This window comes from Hippopotamus amphibius, chromosome 2 (assembly GCF_030028045.1).
Source record: "Hippopotamus amphibius kiboko isolate mHipAmp2 chromosome 2, mHipAmp2.hap2, whole genome shotgun sequence".
NCBI classification, from domain to species: domain Eukaryota; kingdom Metazoa; phylum Chordata; class Mammalia; order Artiodactyla; family Hippopotamidae; genus Hippopotamus; species Hippopotamus amphibius.
The window spans coordinates 149,480,926-149,498,851 of NC_080187.1; the positions used below are offsets into that span (position 1 = coordinate 149,480,926).

Sequence of the window (17,926 nt, forward strand, 5' to 3'; positions counted from 1 at the left end):
TCTGCTATCACCTCCCACCACCGTCAGCGTCTTGCTACTTCCTGCTCCACAGTCTTCCCCCATGAAGATCAGCCTCCACCTGGCCTTGCTCACCTTTCTCAAACGAACCAGCTCCCATATGAGTTCCTTCTACTCAGTCCTTGGGAACTGTACTCTTCACAACTGAAGACCAAAGACTGGTACCCTTGACCGCCTACCTCTCGCAGGTTCTGTGATCTAGCTGTTCCCACGGCACCTCCCTGACTGCGACCCGCCCCCCAGGAGAGGCTGTTTCTTCCTCCAACAGCCCCTGGTCATGGGCCCCTGGCCCCCTCCAGATCCTGCCTACACACAACCCTCCTGTGCTCAAAAGACTCTTCTCCCAGCAGGTACTGCTACCATGCTTTCCTCTACGGCCCCGCCTCTCCCTGACCACGGAATATACTATCGCTACTTTAATCTTGCCAAAGCACACCCTTGATCATATTTCACCCTTTTTCAAAAACCTCAAAGGCTCCCCATCACTCATCAATTTCAGGGCCATTCATTCCACCTGTGAAATTGATTCCAGTGACTTCTTCCTGGAAAGCACATCTCAGGGTCTGTTTCAATGCAGCTCACGCAAGTAAGAACCTGGACACTGAGGGAGGGATACGTGATACGAAGGACAAATATTTTTGATAGAAGAATAATATGACTTACTGCTACAGGCTGGCTGAGCTCTGCTTCCTGTCTTGCCCTACAATGTACTGGCCACCATGGGGGCTTTCAGAAAGTGGCCTATGGCCTAAGCACATGCAGCAAAGAAGGTAATTGCATCCTTAGGAGAGAATTTTTCTGAGCACAGCAGCTGAGCACTGTCAGTCACCTCTTGATCCAGGAAGGTAGGCAGTTTCTTTATATTTGAAACGGTGGTGACAAGACTTTCTCTGTATGTCGGGGGCAGAGGTGCCACCATGAAGGCCTCGCAATGAGTGCACTGGGTGGGAAAACCGGTTCCAGGAAATAATGCTTTAAAGGGAAAATGGTCACCGTGCCTGGCACCGACGTTGACAGAAGACAAGTGTGTGGGACAGGGTGACATGCTGGTGATGAAGGGCTCCAGCTCTGGAGTGACCAGAGGAGTCCGGACTCCGGAACCCTGACTCTACCATGTACTGACTTCGGAGCCTTAGGCCTCTCTCAGTGTCAGGAAATGGGAACAACAATAGCTACGATCTGTGAAATAGGGACAATCACAGTTCCCCCTCTGTGGGGCTGCCGCGGGCACCAGATGAGAAAGTATTTATGAAGCATCCAGCACAGTCCCTGGCACGTGGGGCTCAACAGGTCCAGCTATTGTCTTTGCTGTGATGCTGATAATGCCTTCCCTGGCACTGGTCAAAAGATATGGAATCACCCCATTTCTGAGCTGGCCTCTTGGTAGCTGAGCTTTGCCTGGCTGCAGGTTTCCCACGCAGGGTTTGAGCTGTGGTCAAGGGGAGGGGAGACGCGTTGGGATCAGCTGAGATGCAGAGCCTTGCAGGGTTTTAGATTTTCCCCCCACCGCGAGGAGGGGCTGGCTCAGGGTAACGCTGAAGGTTCTCCTTGACTCTGATATTCTGGGTACAAACATCAGGTCAGAGTTTGGCCGTGGGATCAGTCACGTTTGACGTACCTTCTGAGTATCTATTAAGCGCCTGACAGTATGCTAAAGACTAGGGATTCAGCATGCATGAGATCAGCCCCTACTCTCAAGGAGTTCACGGCTGGAGGGGGAAACAGAGAACCAGATCCTCACAATGCCATGTGGTTAGTGTTATAACAGAGAAAAGAACACACTGCTTTGAGGAAGGGCGCGTGGCCAAGGCTGGATGCCAGGGCTGGGAGGAACGGTGTCAGGAGGGAATGCTTCCTGGCAGGAACTGCAACACTTCTCGAAGCGGGTTTTAATAGGAGCAGGACAATTCCAGCCATTTTAACAGATTTCAATGATTTCCTAATTGGTTTCACAAGCCCATTCTGCCCAACGTTAAATTACCTTTTCTTTGGAAACACTTTTCGCTAATACCAGGTCTAAATACATCTTAAGTAATATAAACAACACACAAGTGAAGCGTAACTGGAAACTGCTGTTTGGGATGAAACTGAGCATTGGCCAGAAAGGCTTCTTCATGTCTTACTAAGGGTTGCGTTAACCCTGTGCAAACACTCATGGAAAGCTGGGTTGTTTTTCAGTAACACTGGGTGGAGTCTATCTTGGGGTTCACATTTTCACATGCGAATTAAGACATATTTTTGCATTCCACAAAATGCAGGGGGAAAAACAGCCACTTGTTCACAGCATACTTCCAAAGTATTCTCTGAGGAGTATTAATAAGTTTTAGGGAACAAAAATGATTCTCTGGCCAAATACATTTGGGAAACATAGTTTAAACTAAGATAAAGAGGTTTTATCACTGTAGGCCTTCTCAGAAAATATGCAACTTTGGAGTATGATTCTCTAGGAGAGAGAAAGGTACCCAAATTATTGACCAGGCAATCTTTTCTTTATGGGGTATCTCTGGGGACTGTGACCTCAGGATATACTTTACCAAATGCTGAGCTGCAGGTATGCTGCATTTCGGGGTTCCTGCTGGTGACCCTAAAGACCTGGATCCCCCACTTTCAAAGCGGAGCTTCGAAGTACGGCTGGTGCTTTGGGCTCAAAAGAGCAAACTGAGACCATGTGAGTAACTACCTGTCTCTCCCAAATTACTGTGGAAATGAGCAGAGTCTGAGATAGGAGAAGGATATGTCTGTATCAGAAGCCAGGGAGGACTACCTTAAAAGACTAGCAATTGTGAGAAACTGCTGAGGTACTGTGTGGGCAAGACGGGATTGAAGGAACGGCTGAGTAAGCTACAATTCCCTGCATGCGAAGGAACAGGGAGTGTGCGGAAGGGCCCCCAGCAGGACCAACCTACAAGCTTAGAGCTACTTCGGCTTAACAGAGGCACAGAACAGGCCAAGTCTCCAAGGAGAGCCAATCTTGACCTCACGCCTCCCAGGAGGTGAAATGTCAGTGTGTCCCATCAGGGCTGTTTGTGACTTCAGTTACCTCGCCCCACCACTGGCCCTCAGCTACAGAAAAGTGGACTCTTGGTCAGGTAACAGTAAAGCTAAACACTCCTCTTCTGCCCTTGTCGGGGCCTGAAAGCTCATCCTAGAATGTACATGACCAATGATGGAACCATGCTCAACACTCAATAATGGACACCCACATGACAACCTCTCTAAGGGGAGTCATGCGGAAAAAATCACGAGCTTATGGACAAGAGAAGACTGAGTTAAGGAATCACAGCAACTGTTCCCACTAAAGAGAAGATTTTTTTATCTAAAAAAAAAAAGGAGAGGAAAAACCTAAATTCAACTACTCGGTGTGATTCAAGAGAACATAACGCTTATAAACAAGGCATGGCCTTCATTCAGCAAGGATTGAGTTCAGATGAAAAGTGCAATGGCCAAATTATTAAAATATTCAATGGGAATCATGAATAGAAGATTGGGGTTGAGAAATTCTCCAAGAATCTGGAAGGAAAGGATAAAGAAATCAATATGATGGGCAAAACTCGCAAGCGGTAGGGAGAACAGATCCAGGAAATGGGTGTGAACTTCTGGGTGTAAGCGGAGCGGGCTGAGAAGCCATAGCAACTTGGAAAAATCAGGACAAATTTCCACCTGGTGAAGAAAAGCTGACGTCTGCAAACTGAAAGGGCCCGCCCAGCCCCAAACAAAACCAATGAAAACAGAACTACACTAGACTTGTCTAAGTGAAAGTCTTGAATTCCAAGGGTAAACTCAAAACAAACTACAAGAGTTATAGTGGGAGAAAAGAAAAACAGCCTACCTAGAAAAGAAAAAGCTACAGCAGTGCCCCTGAGTTCTTCCGGAGAATCCTGTGGCCCAAGAAGTCTCCTTACAGCTGCAGAAGAGCAATAGGAGGAACGTCTCAAACGTCCGAAGAACTGTGAAATGTAGCACCCACTCACCCATCTTGAAAGAAATTATTTCAAGGCTCATCCTGGCACTGAGATGTGAAATAAAACACGGAGGGAGCACAGTCTAGGAGCCAGGAGAGGGGAGCAAGGCAACCAGAGAGGATGATTAATTACTGGTAACATAGTCTGGGACTTTACTGCAAAGGGCAAACCTATTTCTTGAAAGATAGGCAGATATTATAATGACCATGTATCTAAAATCTAAATTACAGATCTACAGCCCCCAATTATTTCCACATTACTTGGCGGGGGTGGGGGAGGCAATCTAGTGTAATTGTTAAACAGGCGGGCTCTGGAGTCGGCCTCCTTGGGGTTTTTTTTTGTTTTGGTTTTCTGTGTTTTGTTTTGTTTTTTATTTTTTGGCTGCACCACGTGGCATGTGGGATCTTTGTTCCCCAACCAGGGATCGAACCCGCACCCTCTGCAGTGGAAGCGCACAGTCTTACCCACTGGACCGCCAGGGAAGTCCCTGGAGTCAGTCTCCTTGGGATTGAATCCCAGCCGCCTCCTCCACCAGCCATGTGCTCAGCACGGCCCCAGCCCGCGGTCTGCTTTTCCCCATTAGCTCCCATCGCCCCACCACCTGTAGGCTCTCCACACACCTCTCCGTCTGCACAGCCACTGCCTTCACTCCGGCCTCACAATCTCCCCCTGGGTTAGTCCTCTCTGGGCCCCTCTCTATCAGGCCTATCCCTGCCCCTCCTCTCACTTCAATCCAACCTCTAGAATGATCTTTAAAAGCCTACAGTGGCTTTCAGCGACTCTCCATAGAGAAGGGTCCAAACTCCCAGGCTTAGCAAGGCCTCGCCCCCAGGATCTGACTCTACCCACCTGTCCAGCCATCCTCTGTACCAGCCACAGTGAGTTACATACAGTTCCCAAGACAGCATCTCCCTCCACGTCAGAGCACCAGGAAGGCCCAGAGTCACTACCCAACTCTGCTACTTACTAACTATGTGAACTGGGCTGATGAAGTCGCTGTGCTAATCTCCCAGCGTCTCCTCTGCAGAAGGGAGATAAAAACAGGGCCTGGACCTTATCAGGGTTGTCGTGAACACTGAAGCACAATGCACGTATAGTACTTTGCAGTGCCTCGCACAAAGTGAGCGCTCACAAATGAAAACTGTGATCATCAATCTACTTCCTTTGCCCTCACCCACACTACTCCCTACACCTATACAGCATTTTTTCAACTAGCAAACTCCTACTTCTCCCTTATGTTTATGTTTCAGCTCAAAGGTTACTCTCTGCCTATCAAGCTTTCAGTGAGGCTTGGCCACAGAGCGTAGGAGAGAGAAGCCAACCTTGACACTCCCAGCACATGGAATCTCCCTCCTACATGCTTTCCCCTATTAGTGCCTCTGTTATGACCCTTGATCTAGGGCTTTGCAGTGACCTGCAAGCCTACCTGTCTCCTCCACTGCACTGGCACTATGTCAGACTAACCCTAGGATCGCCACGACCTAGCAAAGTACCTGGCCCATGGCAGGTACTCAGAAAGTGTTTGCTGAAGGAAATGGAAGAGTGGCTTTGCCCTGCCTGAGAATGAGGAGGAAAGAAAGTGTGGCCAAATCTTACTCCATCTCACAAGCTAAGTTCACAGCTCCGATGTCTGAGCAGGACATCAAAATGAGATCCTGAGCAGGAGACCAAGTCCTGATGTGCACATGCCACCTGGGCAGGACAGACTGGCTGAGGGTTGGAGAAAGCAGGGATCTAGCCATTGCTCGTCAGTGGATGGCTTCAATACACACAAGTAGCTTTGGGAGATTTTCAAATGAAGGGAAAAAAAAAACACACTATGTTCAATAAGCAAACTGCAAGAAGTGTAGGACGTTGTGGATGAGCTCGTGGCAGGGCTGAGCTGTCTGGTGAAGTGACAACACTGGCCTGACCACTGCAGATTCTAGCCAAAACCCCAAAATAACCTCAGGCCTCTGGCATGCTGTGGCCGAGGCTTACTGAAAGTCTAGCAGCACCGCGAAGTAAAGCATCAGCCTCGCAGATGAGAAAGCACTCGGGGCCGCCAAGAACAGAGCCTCTTCCTGACCAGGATGGTCCCGGCGGGGCGGGGGAGGAGGTAACCCGATCTTGGTCAAGCACCCCCTGCACCGGGGCAGACCCTGACTCTCCTGTGCGGACACACCACCAGTTAATCAGAGAGTTTCCATGGATTGTTCGGTGATGAACCAAGCTCACCAGATGATGATTACTGGAAAAGAGTCCTCTGTTATAGAAATGGCTTCTGGCTTAAAGCTGGATGCCAGTCTGCAAAATGCAAGGTGCCGGGGCAGTGACATTGGGGTGAAGGCAATTCACATCTTCAGAATTTCAAAGTTTCCCTTGGACTCTGAACATACCTCACAAAACGTAGAATGCAACCCGTTGTGGGTGATTTCTTCAGCACCTAAGGTGATGTCTTCTATACTATGTTGAACACAGAGTGTTTGCTTCTTTAGATGGAAGGATTAGACAAAGCAACTGTGGAACTCTGTTTTTCCTTTAGTCGTACCCCAAATATTTTAAATGAAACCTATATTGTATAAAATGCTGTGAGGCTACTTGGGAAGGCCACTGTGTATAGAAAGGGCTTCTGGAATATAGCAGAATTTTTTGTAGCATTTATGTTTACCGTGGAGTCAGCAGGCACCCGGCAAAACCTCGAGTGCACGACTCATTGGTTCAGAAATACGCACATGTGTTGTGAGTGGGTTGTCAAAGAATTATTTATGAGGCCCTTGTCTGCTGCACAAAGTCTACCGCTTCTGCTCACCTTTAGAGATTTTCAAGATTGCCTGTAGATATTGTTAGCAACTTTGGTGCTTAGGAATCTTCATACTGCCTAACCAAGTCATTGTTTATAATTAAGGAGCTTGAGCCCATGAGCAAGCAGGGACAGCATTCCTCATGGACATTTACGAGGCATCATTCAAGCACCAAGTGAGTTGGCTGTTCCAATGCTCCAGTTCCATGACCTTGTTACAGGGTAAGCGTGCCAATGACCTCATGTCAGCCACATCATCCAGGCCAGATGACTGTACCATCTCAAAAGATTTCTGGGAAAGTGGATTCTATCAATATAAACATCTTTGGAAATTCTGACAAGAAATTCTTTCACATACCCATACCCTTAGGTCACTTATTTCTTTAGGTAAGACCCCTTCCTTCTTTCCTGTCATCCACCATCCATCCATCCATCCATCCACACATCCATCCAGAAATACATTCTATGCACCAGGTCTGAGCTGAGCACTGGGTTGAGAAAATGAAGCATGCACTCGGTCTGGAGAGATCTAAATGTAAGTGAAAATAGTGGGTTATATGTGTAAAGAATGTAGTTATCAAGTAAGAAGCAGAGTATTAACAGCCACGGAACACAGTACATCAGCTCAGGACCCTGGAGGCATGATATAATCATCATGTGTGGATACAAGCTTATTTTCTAGAACCTCTATCTTTATAGAAACACAGCAACTAAATACAACAACCAAACCAAACCAAAACAACAAAATGACACAATTTCTGAATTCAGTGCAAACCATTCGACCCAATTGTCTGAAATGCTGTTTGGAGGGACTTCTCTGGTGGCACAGTGGTTAAGGGTCCGCCTGCCAATGCAGGGGACACGGGTTCGAGGCCTGGTCTGGGAAGATCCCACAGGCCGTGGAGCAACTAAGCCTGCGAGTCACAACTACTGAGCCCACGTGCTGCAACTACTGAAGCCCGCATGCCTAGAGCCCATGCTCCACAACTAGGGAAGCCACTGCAATGACAAGCCTGTGCACCACAACGAAGAGTAGCCCTCACTTGCCACAACTAGAGAAAGCCCAGGCACAGCAATGAAGAGCCAACGCAGCTCCCCTCCCCCCAAAAAAATGTTGTTTAGAAAATTCAGCTTGATTTCCTAAAAAAAATGTCATTTTCTCTGATTATGAAAGTCATGTTAAATTTTGGAAAATGCAAGACTGAATAGAGAAGGAAAAAGTAACCAATAATCTACTATACAGAAATAACAATGATTAATATTCTATGTACAATTTTCAACGCATAGATACACTCTTCATTCATAATTTAAAAATAAAACCGTGATCATGATCTCATTCTTTTTAACATTTCTTAGCACTTTGCTTCAATCTTAAATATCTTTTGAAAGCATGCCTGTTTAATAATTGTCCAGTATCCTATCATATACATGTTTTATGCTATTTTTTATTTCTTTATTATTGCAATGTAGATATTTAGAATTTGAAACTTAGAATAATTCAAGGTTTTCACAATTATAAATAATGTGTAAACATACAATACACACAGAGCTCTGATTAATTCCTTAAAATAACTTCTTAGAAGCATAATTCCTATATAAGAGGGTGAGTCAAAAATTATCCGCACTCCAGTTATATTAAAACTCCTGCTGGCTGCACTGTCTGAGTGTGGATAATTTTGGACTCACTCTCATATTAAGGAATGCACATTTTAAGGCATTTAATATATACTTGCAAGTTTTCTACAGAAGGTTTATACTAACATATTCCCATCAGCAGAACATAAAAGTGTGCATTTTTCTGAACTTTACCAATATTGTGTATTGTTTTCTTAATTTTTTGCTATTTGATAGGTAAGAGGAGATGGTATAAAATTATTTTAACTTGTGGTTTTGATTAACAGGAGGCTGCCTTCTTTCCATACGCTTAGTGTGTGTCTGTATTCATATCTGTATATACAGTTCATATCTGTACACCCAGTTCATAGCTTTTGCTCATTTCTCCCTATTAAGTTAAAATCTGCCTTTTGGTAGCTTTCCTCTTTTGGTCCAAATTGTGCCTCCTGAAACTATCCTAAGTAAGTTTAATTCCTCCTTCATATGACACCCCCTCAAATACCTGAAGACAGAAATCATGTCTCACTTTCCCCAAGATAAACACTCCCGGTTCCTTTAACCGCTTCTCATGTGGCAAAGTTTCAAGGGAGACTTAATGCATAACAAGTCCTCCTGCCCCTATGACCCTGTACCCTCCAGCACTCTCAGGTACAGAATTCCACGCGACTCCAGAAAAGCTTGCCCCGAACCCTCCTGTCAGGCTCTCTGGATGCAGTCACCTGCCTACACCTTTGGTCTCAGCCTCCTTTCTCCTGCTTGTCCACAAGAATATTGTGAGTTAGTCAGACCATAATGGTGGCTTCTCTCGTGATGTGTAGGCCTGGCGCTCACAGTGGTAGGAAAAGAGCACTTTGAGGCCAGAAATAGGAAGAGGAATTTGCCGGGTATAATGAGAATGATTAATCCAAATGAGGAAAGCACTGAGAAGGAGATGGTCCGCTTGTCCAGAGAGGCTGCATTCGGCAGGACTGGGGCAGCTATCCTACGAGTCTCACCCAGGAAGCCTCTCCTGACCCCAGCGCAGGTTAGGGACCCTTCCTTCGCCCCCAGGGCTGACTGCCTGCCCGCGCTCTCCCGGAGTCACCTGTGCCTGTGTTGGTCCCCCACCAACACATCTTCACACTCCCTGAGGGATGGGCGCCCGAGAGCCTGGCTCAGCAGAGGGCATGTATGAGGCTGTCCCATGTGCTTGGTGAACTGAGCCCCTGCTGGGAAGCTCTCTCCAGGCTGCCCACGTGTCTTTGGTCTTATGTGCTTCTCATTGGACAACCTTCCAGTACAACTCTGTCGTCTCAAGTACTTCCAAACCTCATTGATTCCCTGGACAATGGACATGGGCATCCATGCCAGTGGCGAGGAAACCCCAGGGTATCACAGAATTGGGCCTGATCAACACGTCGGCTTTTGAGAACTCTCGCTGAGGACCCTGGGTCTGATCAGTTCCTCAGCACTGCAAAGCCGAGGTCCAGGTCCCGACACTGTAAAGCTATCACTGCCTTCTGAGTCCCTGTCCTCAAGTCCAGCCTTTAGGCAAGCAACACCTTGACAATTTTGTGTATTATGGTCTAAGTAGAAAAACATATACGAATAAGATATAAATAGAAATAAAACTGATATATCTATATCTATGTCCATCTACCTATAGACAGATATAGATATATATATGCCAAACATTAAACACTGCCAGCTCATCACAAGGTTAACACAAAACCTCACACTAAAGACCTATTTACTAATAGGCCTATTCCTACTGCCTGATACATCATGTCTGGATTTCAACACAGATTTACAAGGTATGCCAAAAGGCAAGCAAAAACACAGCCTGAAGAGACAGCTAAACATCAGAACCAGACCCGGATATGACATAGATTTTGAAATTACTAGCCTGGGAATTTAAAATAACTATGATTAATATGTTCAAAGTGCTAATGGAAGAAGTAGACAAAATCAAGAACAGATGGATCATGTAAGCAGAGAGATGGAAACTCGAAGAAAGAATCAAAAGGAAATGCTAGAAAAAAAAAACACTGTAACAGAAATGAATGCCTTTGATAGACTCATCGGTAGACTGGACATAGCTGGGTAAAGAATCAGTGAGCTTGAAGATTATGTCAATTGAAATTTCCAAAACTGAAATGCAAAGAGAAACAACAATTAAAAAAAACCCAGAACAGAATACCCTCAAGCTGTAGTCCAATTTCAAAAGATATACATGTAATTGGAATACCAAAAGGAAAAAAAAGAGAATGGAAAAAAAGAAATACTTGAAGAAATAATGTCCAAGAATTTTCCAAAATTAATGATAGACCACAAACCACAGACCCAACAAACTCAGAAAATACCAACCAGTATAATCAAAACACCAAACCAAAACAAAAACCCCCCAAAACAAAACAAAAAAACCCCCAAAACTAAACTACACTACACTATCATATCCAAAGTGCAGAAAACCAAAAACAAAGAGAAAAATCTTGAAAGAAGCCAGAAAAAAAGTCCCACACTACATATAGAAAAACAAGGATAATAATTAAATGAACTTCTCATCAGAAACCATGCAAATAAGAAGAAAGTAAAGTGAATATTTGAAGTGTGGAAAGAAAATAACCACCAACCTAAAATTCTATATCTGATGAAATTATCCTTCAAGTGTGAAGGAGAAATACTTTCTATGAAAAAACAAAAATGGTGAGAATTCATCACCAGCAGAACTGTCCTTCAAGAAAGGTTAAAAGTGCTGGCTCCTCTGGGCGAGGTGCTGCTGAGCCAGAGGTCCAGCTCCCTTAGCCAAAGCAATCTTGAGAAGGAAAGATGGAGTTGGTGGAATTAGCCTTCCTGACTTCAAACTCTACTACAAGGCCACAGTGATCAAGATAGTATGGTACTGGCACAAAAACTGAAAGGAAGATCAATGGAACAGAATAGAGAACTCGGAGGTAAACTCAAGCACATATGGGCACCTTATCTTTGACAAAGGAGGCACGAATATACAATGGAAAAAAGACAGCCTCTTCAATAAGTGGTGCTGGGAACATTGGACAGCAACATGTAAAAGAATGAAATTAGAACACTTCCTAACACCATACACAAAAATAAACTCAAAATGGATTAAAGACCTAAATGGAAGGCCAGACACTATAAAACTCCTAGAGGAAAACATAGGCAGAACACTCTATGACATACATCAAAGCAAGATCCTTTCTGATCCACCTCCTAGAATAATGGAAATAAAATCAAGAATAAACAAATGGGACCTAATGAAATGTAAAAGCTTTTGCACAGTGAAAGAAACCATAAACAAGATAAGACAACCCTCAGAATGGGAGAAAATACTTGCCAACGAAGCAATGGACAAAGGATTAATCTCCAAAATACACAAGCAGCTCATGCAGCTTAATACCAAAAAAGCAAATAACTCAATCCACAAATGGGCAGAAGATCTAAATAGACATTTCTCCAAAGAAGACATACAGATGGCCAACAAACACATGAAAAGATGCTCAACATCACTCATCATTAGAGAAATGCAAGTCAAAGCCACAATGAGGTATCACCTCACACCAGTCAGAATGGCCATCATCAAAACATCTAGAAACAATAAATGTTGGAGAGGGTGTGGAGAAAAGGGAACTCTCCTGCACTGTTGGTGGAATATAAGTTGGTACAGCCACTATGGAAAACAGTTTGGACATTCCTTAAAAAACTACAAATAGAACTACCATATGATCCAGCAATCCCACTACTGGGCATATACCCAGAGAAAACCATAATCCAAGAAGAAACATGTACCATAATGTTCATTGCAGCGCTATTTACAATAGCCAGGACATGGAAGCAACCTAAATGCCCAACAACAGATGAATGGATAAAGAAGATGTGGCATATACATACAATGGAATATTTCTCAGCCATAAAAAGGAATGAAATGGAGCTATATGTAATAAGGTGGATAGACCTAGAGTCTGTCATACAGAGTGAAGTAAGCCAGAAAGAGAAAAACAAATACTGTATGCTAACCCATATATGTGGAATCTTAAAAAAAAAAAAAATGGTACTGATGAACCCAGTGCCAGGGCAAGAATAAGGATGCAGATGCAGAGAATGGACTGGAGGACACGGGGTTGGGGGGGCGGGGGGCGAAGGGGAAGCTGGGACGAGGTGAGAGAGTAGCATAGACATATATATATACTACCAACTGTAAAATAGATAGCTAGTGGGAAGTTGCTGTATAACAAAGGGAGATCAGCTTGATGATGGGTGATGCTTAGAGGGCCAGGACAGAGAGAGCAGGAGGAAGTCGCGGGAGGGAGGGGATATGGGGATATATGTATAAATACAGCTGACTCACTTTGGCGTACCTCAAAAGCTGGTATAAGAGTGTAAAGCAATTATATTCCAATAAAGAGCTTAAAAATAATTAAAAATAAATAAAAGGAATATAATTAGCAAAAATAAAAAATAAAAAATAATAGTCTGATTTTTAAGAAGTATTACTTAAAACTGAAGCCCAAGAAAGCTATGACAAAAACAAAACATACCTACAACACAATAAAAAACAAAACAACTCTGTTAAAAAATGGGAAAAGGAAACAGAAATTTCTCCAAATTAAATATACAAATGGGACTTCCTAGGTGGTTAAGAATCTGCTTGCCAATGCAGCGGACACGGGTTTGAGCCCTGCTCTGGGAAGATTCCACATGCCACGGAGCAACTAAGCCCGTGCACCACTATTGAGCCTGTGCTCTAGAGCCTGTGAGCCACAACTATTGAGCCCATGTGCTGCAACTATTGAAGCCCACACGCCTAGAGCCTGTGATCCTCAAGAGAAGCCACTACAATGAGGAGCCCCCGCACCACAATGAAGAGTAGCCCCCGCTCGCAGTAACTAGAGAAAGCCCATGTGCAGCACCGAAGACCCAATGTAGCCAATAAATAAATAAAATAAATTAAAAAATATATATATATACAAATGGCCAAACAAGCACATGAAAAGATGCTCACCCTCGATAATCACTAGGGAAATGCAAATAAAAATAACGAAGAGATAACACCTCATACCTATTAGGATACCTACTATTAAGAGAGCAGAAAATAACAGTTGGCGAGAATGTGGAGAAACTGGAACTCCTGTGCATTGCTGGTGGAGATGTAAAATGGCACAGGCACTGTGGAAAATAGTACAGTAATTTCACAAAAAACTTAAAAACTGAATTACAGACATACCTCAGAGATATTGCAGTTTCAGTTTCAGATTATCACAGTAAAGTGAATATTGCAAGAAAGTGAGTCAAACAGACTTTTTGGTTTCCTAGTACACAAGTCATATTTTCACTATATTATAGTCTAGTAAGTGTGTAACAGCATTATGTCTAAAAAACAATGTATATACCTTAATTAAAAAATACTTTATTGCTAAAACATGCTAACTCTCATCTGAGCCCTTTAGCGAGTTGTAGTAGTAACATCAAAGGTCACTGTAACAAATATAATAATGAAGAAGTTTGAAATATCGCAAGAATTACCAAAAAATGACACAGAGACAAAGAGAGCAAATGTTGGAAAAATGGTGCTGGTAGACTTGCATGACAAAGGGTTGCCACAAACCTCCAATTTGTAAAAAACGCTGTATCTGAAGTGCAATAAAAACAGATATGTACTACATGATCTAGTAATTCCACTTCTGGGTTATATACCCAAAAGAACTGAAAGTGAGGTCTGAAAGAGATATTTGTATACCCATGTTCACAGCAGTATTATTCACAATAGCCAAGAGTGGGAAACAAAGCAAATGCCCATCAACAGATGAATACACAAAATGTGGTATATACCAAGAACACATTATTATTCAACCTTAAAAAAGAAGGAAATCCTGACACATGCTAAAACAGGATAAACTGGGACTTCCCTGTGGCACAGTGGTTAAGAATCCACCTGCCAGTGCAGGGGACATGGTTTCAATCCCTGCCCCAGGAAGATCTCACATGCTGCTGAGCAACTAAGCCCATGGCACCACAACTACTGAGCCTGTGCTCTAGACCCCGTGAGCCACAACTATTGAGCCCATGTGCTGCAACTACTGAAGCCCTCACACCTAGAGCCTGTATTCCGGAACAAGGGAAGCCATCACACGTACCACAATGAAGAGTAGCCCCCGCTCTCCACAACTAGAGAAAGCCTGTGTGCAGCAAGGAAGACCCAAGGCAGCCAATTAATTAAAAAAAAAAAAAAAAAACCAGGATAAACCTTGAGTACATTATGCTATGTGAAGAAAAGCTAGCCACAAAGAGACAAATACTGTACGATTCCACCTGAGGTACCTAAATTAGTCAAATTCACAGAGACAAAAATTAGAACGCTTGCTGCCAAAAGCTGGGGAAGAGAGGAATGGGGAATTGTTGTTTAATGGGTATAGAGTTTCAGTTTTGCCAGAGAGTTCTGGAGATTGGTTGCACAATGTGAATATACTTAACAGCAGTGAACTGTACACAAAAATGGTTAAGATGGTAAATTTTATGTTATGTGTATTTCACTACAATAAAATCAAAAACTTTTCACCCAAAAAAAAAAGAAAGGTTGAAAGAAGCTCTTCATGAAGATGGAAATGATATAGATCAGAAACTCAGATCTACACAAAGAAAAGAAGTGCATCAGAGAAAGAATAAGTTAAGGTAAAATAAAATATTTTTATTATTCTCAATTGAGCTAATAGACGTTCATTTGTTCAAAATAATAATAGTAACAATGTACAGTTGACCCTTGAAAAACAAAGGGGTTGGGGTGCTGACCCCCCATAGTTGAAAATCCATATATAACTTTTGGCCCCCCTTAAACTTAACTGCTAATAGCTTACTGTTGACCATAAGCCTTACTGATACCATAGACAATCAATTAACATATTTTGTATGATATATGTATTATATACTGTATCCTTACAATAAAGTAAGCTAGAGAAAAGAAAATGTTATTAAGAATCATAAGGAAGAAAAAAATACATTTACAGTACATATATGTATATACTGAAAAAAATCCACTTATAAGTGGATCCACACAGTTCAAATCCACATTGTTCAAGGGTAAGCTGTATTGGGCCATGATAGCATATGGATAAGTGAAGTGAATGAGACCAATATGAAGAGATGGGAAGGAGGAAGGAAGGAAATTTAGTACTATAAGGTACATGCACTGCCCATGAAGTGGTAGAGTATTATTTAAAAGTGGATTTATATTAGTTGTAAATGTATATTTCAAACTTAGAGCAAACAATAAAAATATTTTTAAAGAAATATAATTGATGTGCTAAGAGAGAAGACAAAATGAAATCATACAAAATGCTCAATGATGTCAGATAAACTATATGTCTTGGAATTATTTTAGTAGGTTTTGGTAGTATTAATTGTATTTTCCTGCTTGTTCAGATTACTTCTAGTGAATCTTTGTCAACAGTTCCTTTTAAATACAGATCAATAAGTTCCAAAAACCTACAACTTTTTTGAATTCTTCAGTGTAAAAATCCTTAAAATAAAGGCTGTCTCTTAAAAACAAAACAAAACAAAACAATACAAAACAAAAAACTACCTCCCCCAAAAGGAACTCAGAGCATGCAAATGAGGAATTGAATGGGCATGTTTTAGAATTAGATGGTTTGATCATAAAATGTTTGAAACATAAACATTTAAAATATAAATGTTTTTTAAATATATAAAGTTAACACCATCTGGACTGAAAATAAATAAATAAATAAACAGACAAACAAATAAATAAAATGCTCAGTGAAAACTAGAGAAGGTGAAGGGGGGAGAAAAAGAAGAAACAAAGAACAAATACAATGAATCAAAAACATGTTAGCTATTAATCAAACTATCAATAATCACATTAAATGTGAATGGTTTAAATACACCAAGTAAAAGACAAGATTGTTAGAGTGGATTATAAAAACACTAGACCCAACTATATGCTGTCTATAAGAAACTCACTTTAAATATAAAGACAAAGGTAAAAAGTTAAAAGAGTAAGAAAGATATACCCTGTTAACACTAATCAAAAGAAAGCTGGAGTAGCTATGTTAATTTCAGATACAGCAGAACTCAGAGCAAGGAACATTATCAGGGATAAAGAATGGCACTACATGACAAAGGGATCATTTCTTCAATGAGACATAAAAATCTGTAACACGTATGAGCCAAACAACAAAGCACCAAGGTATGTGAGGCAAAAACAGGGAAAACTGCAAGGAGAAATAGGCAGATCCACTATTATAGTTGGAGACTTAAACACCCTTCTTTCAGTAATTGATCTATCAACCAGGTAAATAATCAGTAAGGATACAGTGGTCCTTAACAGCATTATCAATCAACTTGATCTAACTGACATTTAAAGAATACTGCATCTAACAAGAGCAAAATGCACATCGTACTCAAGCTGACATGGAACATTCACTGAGCCAGATGACTTTCTGGGCCATCAGGTGTACACAAATGGTTTAACGTTGTATGTATTCTTTTAGCAACAGATTTACTGAGATATAATTCACATACCTTAAAATTTGCCATCTTAAACTATATAATTCAGTGGTTTTTAGCAGATTTGCAGAGATGCAACTACTACTACTATTTAAATTTAGAACATTTTTGTCACTGCAAAAAGAAACACTATACCCATTAGCAGTCACTCCCAATTCTTCTCTCCCCCCAGCACCTGGAAACCACAAATCTACTTTTTGTTTCAATGGATTTGCCTATTCTAGATATTTCACAGAAGTGGAATCTTAACATGGTCTTTTGTGTCTAATTTCTTTTGCTTTGCATGAGTTTTCAAGGTTCACCCACATTATAGTACGAATCAGTATTTCATTGCTTTTTTTTTTTTTTTTAAGATTTTTTGATGTGGGCCATTTTTAAAGTCTTTATTGAGTTTGTTACAATATTGCTTCTGTTTTACGTTTTGACTTTTTTGGCCTTGAAACAGAGGGATCTTAGTTCGCTGACCAAGAATTGAACCTGCACGCCCTGCACTGGAAGGCAAAGTCTTAACCACTGGACTGCCGGGGAAGTCCCGGTACTTCATTGCTTTTCATTGCTGAATGATACTTCATCATACAGATATACCACTTTTTACTTATCACATATACATGTGATTTGTTTCCTCATTTTGGCCACTATCTATGAACATTCAGGTACAATTTTCTTTGTGAACATATGCTTTCAAGTCTCTTGAGTATATACCTAGGAGTGAAACTGCTGAGTCATATGGCAACTCTGTGTTTAACACTTTGGGGAATTGCCACACTGTATTCCAAAGCAGCTGCATCATATTACACCAGCACGTGTGAGGGTTCTAGTTCCTCCAAATCCTTACCAATACTGTTAAGGTCTGTCTATTTGAATCATCCCAGTAAGGGTAAGAGGTATTTCATTGTGGTTTTGATTTGCATTTCTCTAATGACTTAAATACAATTACCATTTCAAATGTCACTTTGACTTTACAGAGTGCTCTGGATGATGGATCACAGAAAGGACTTGTGAGGCTCCCATCACCTTTGCAGGATGGCTCATT

General features: G+C 42.1%; 1 protein-coding gene across 4 annotated transcripts in view; it reads right to left on the bottom strand.

Moving 5' to 3' along the window:
* The window catches only part of ARNT2 (aryl hydrocarbon receptor nuclear translocator 2), a 197,879-nt gene that overhangs the window by 62,259 nt on the left and 117,694 nt on the right, over positions 1-17,926 (bottom strand). The window lies entirely within an intron of this gene.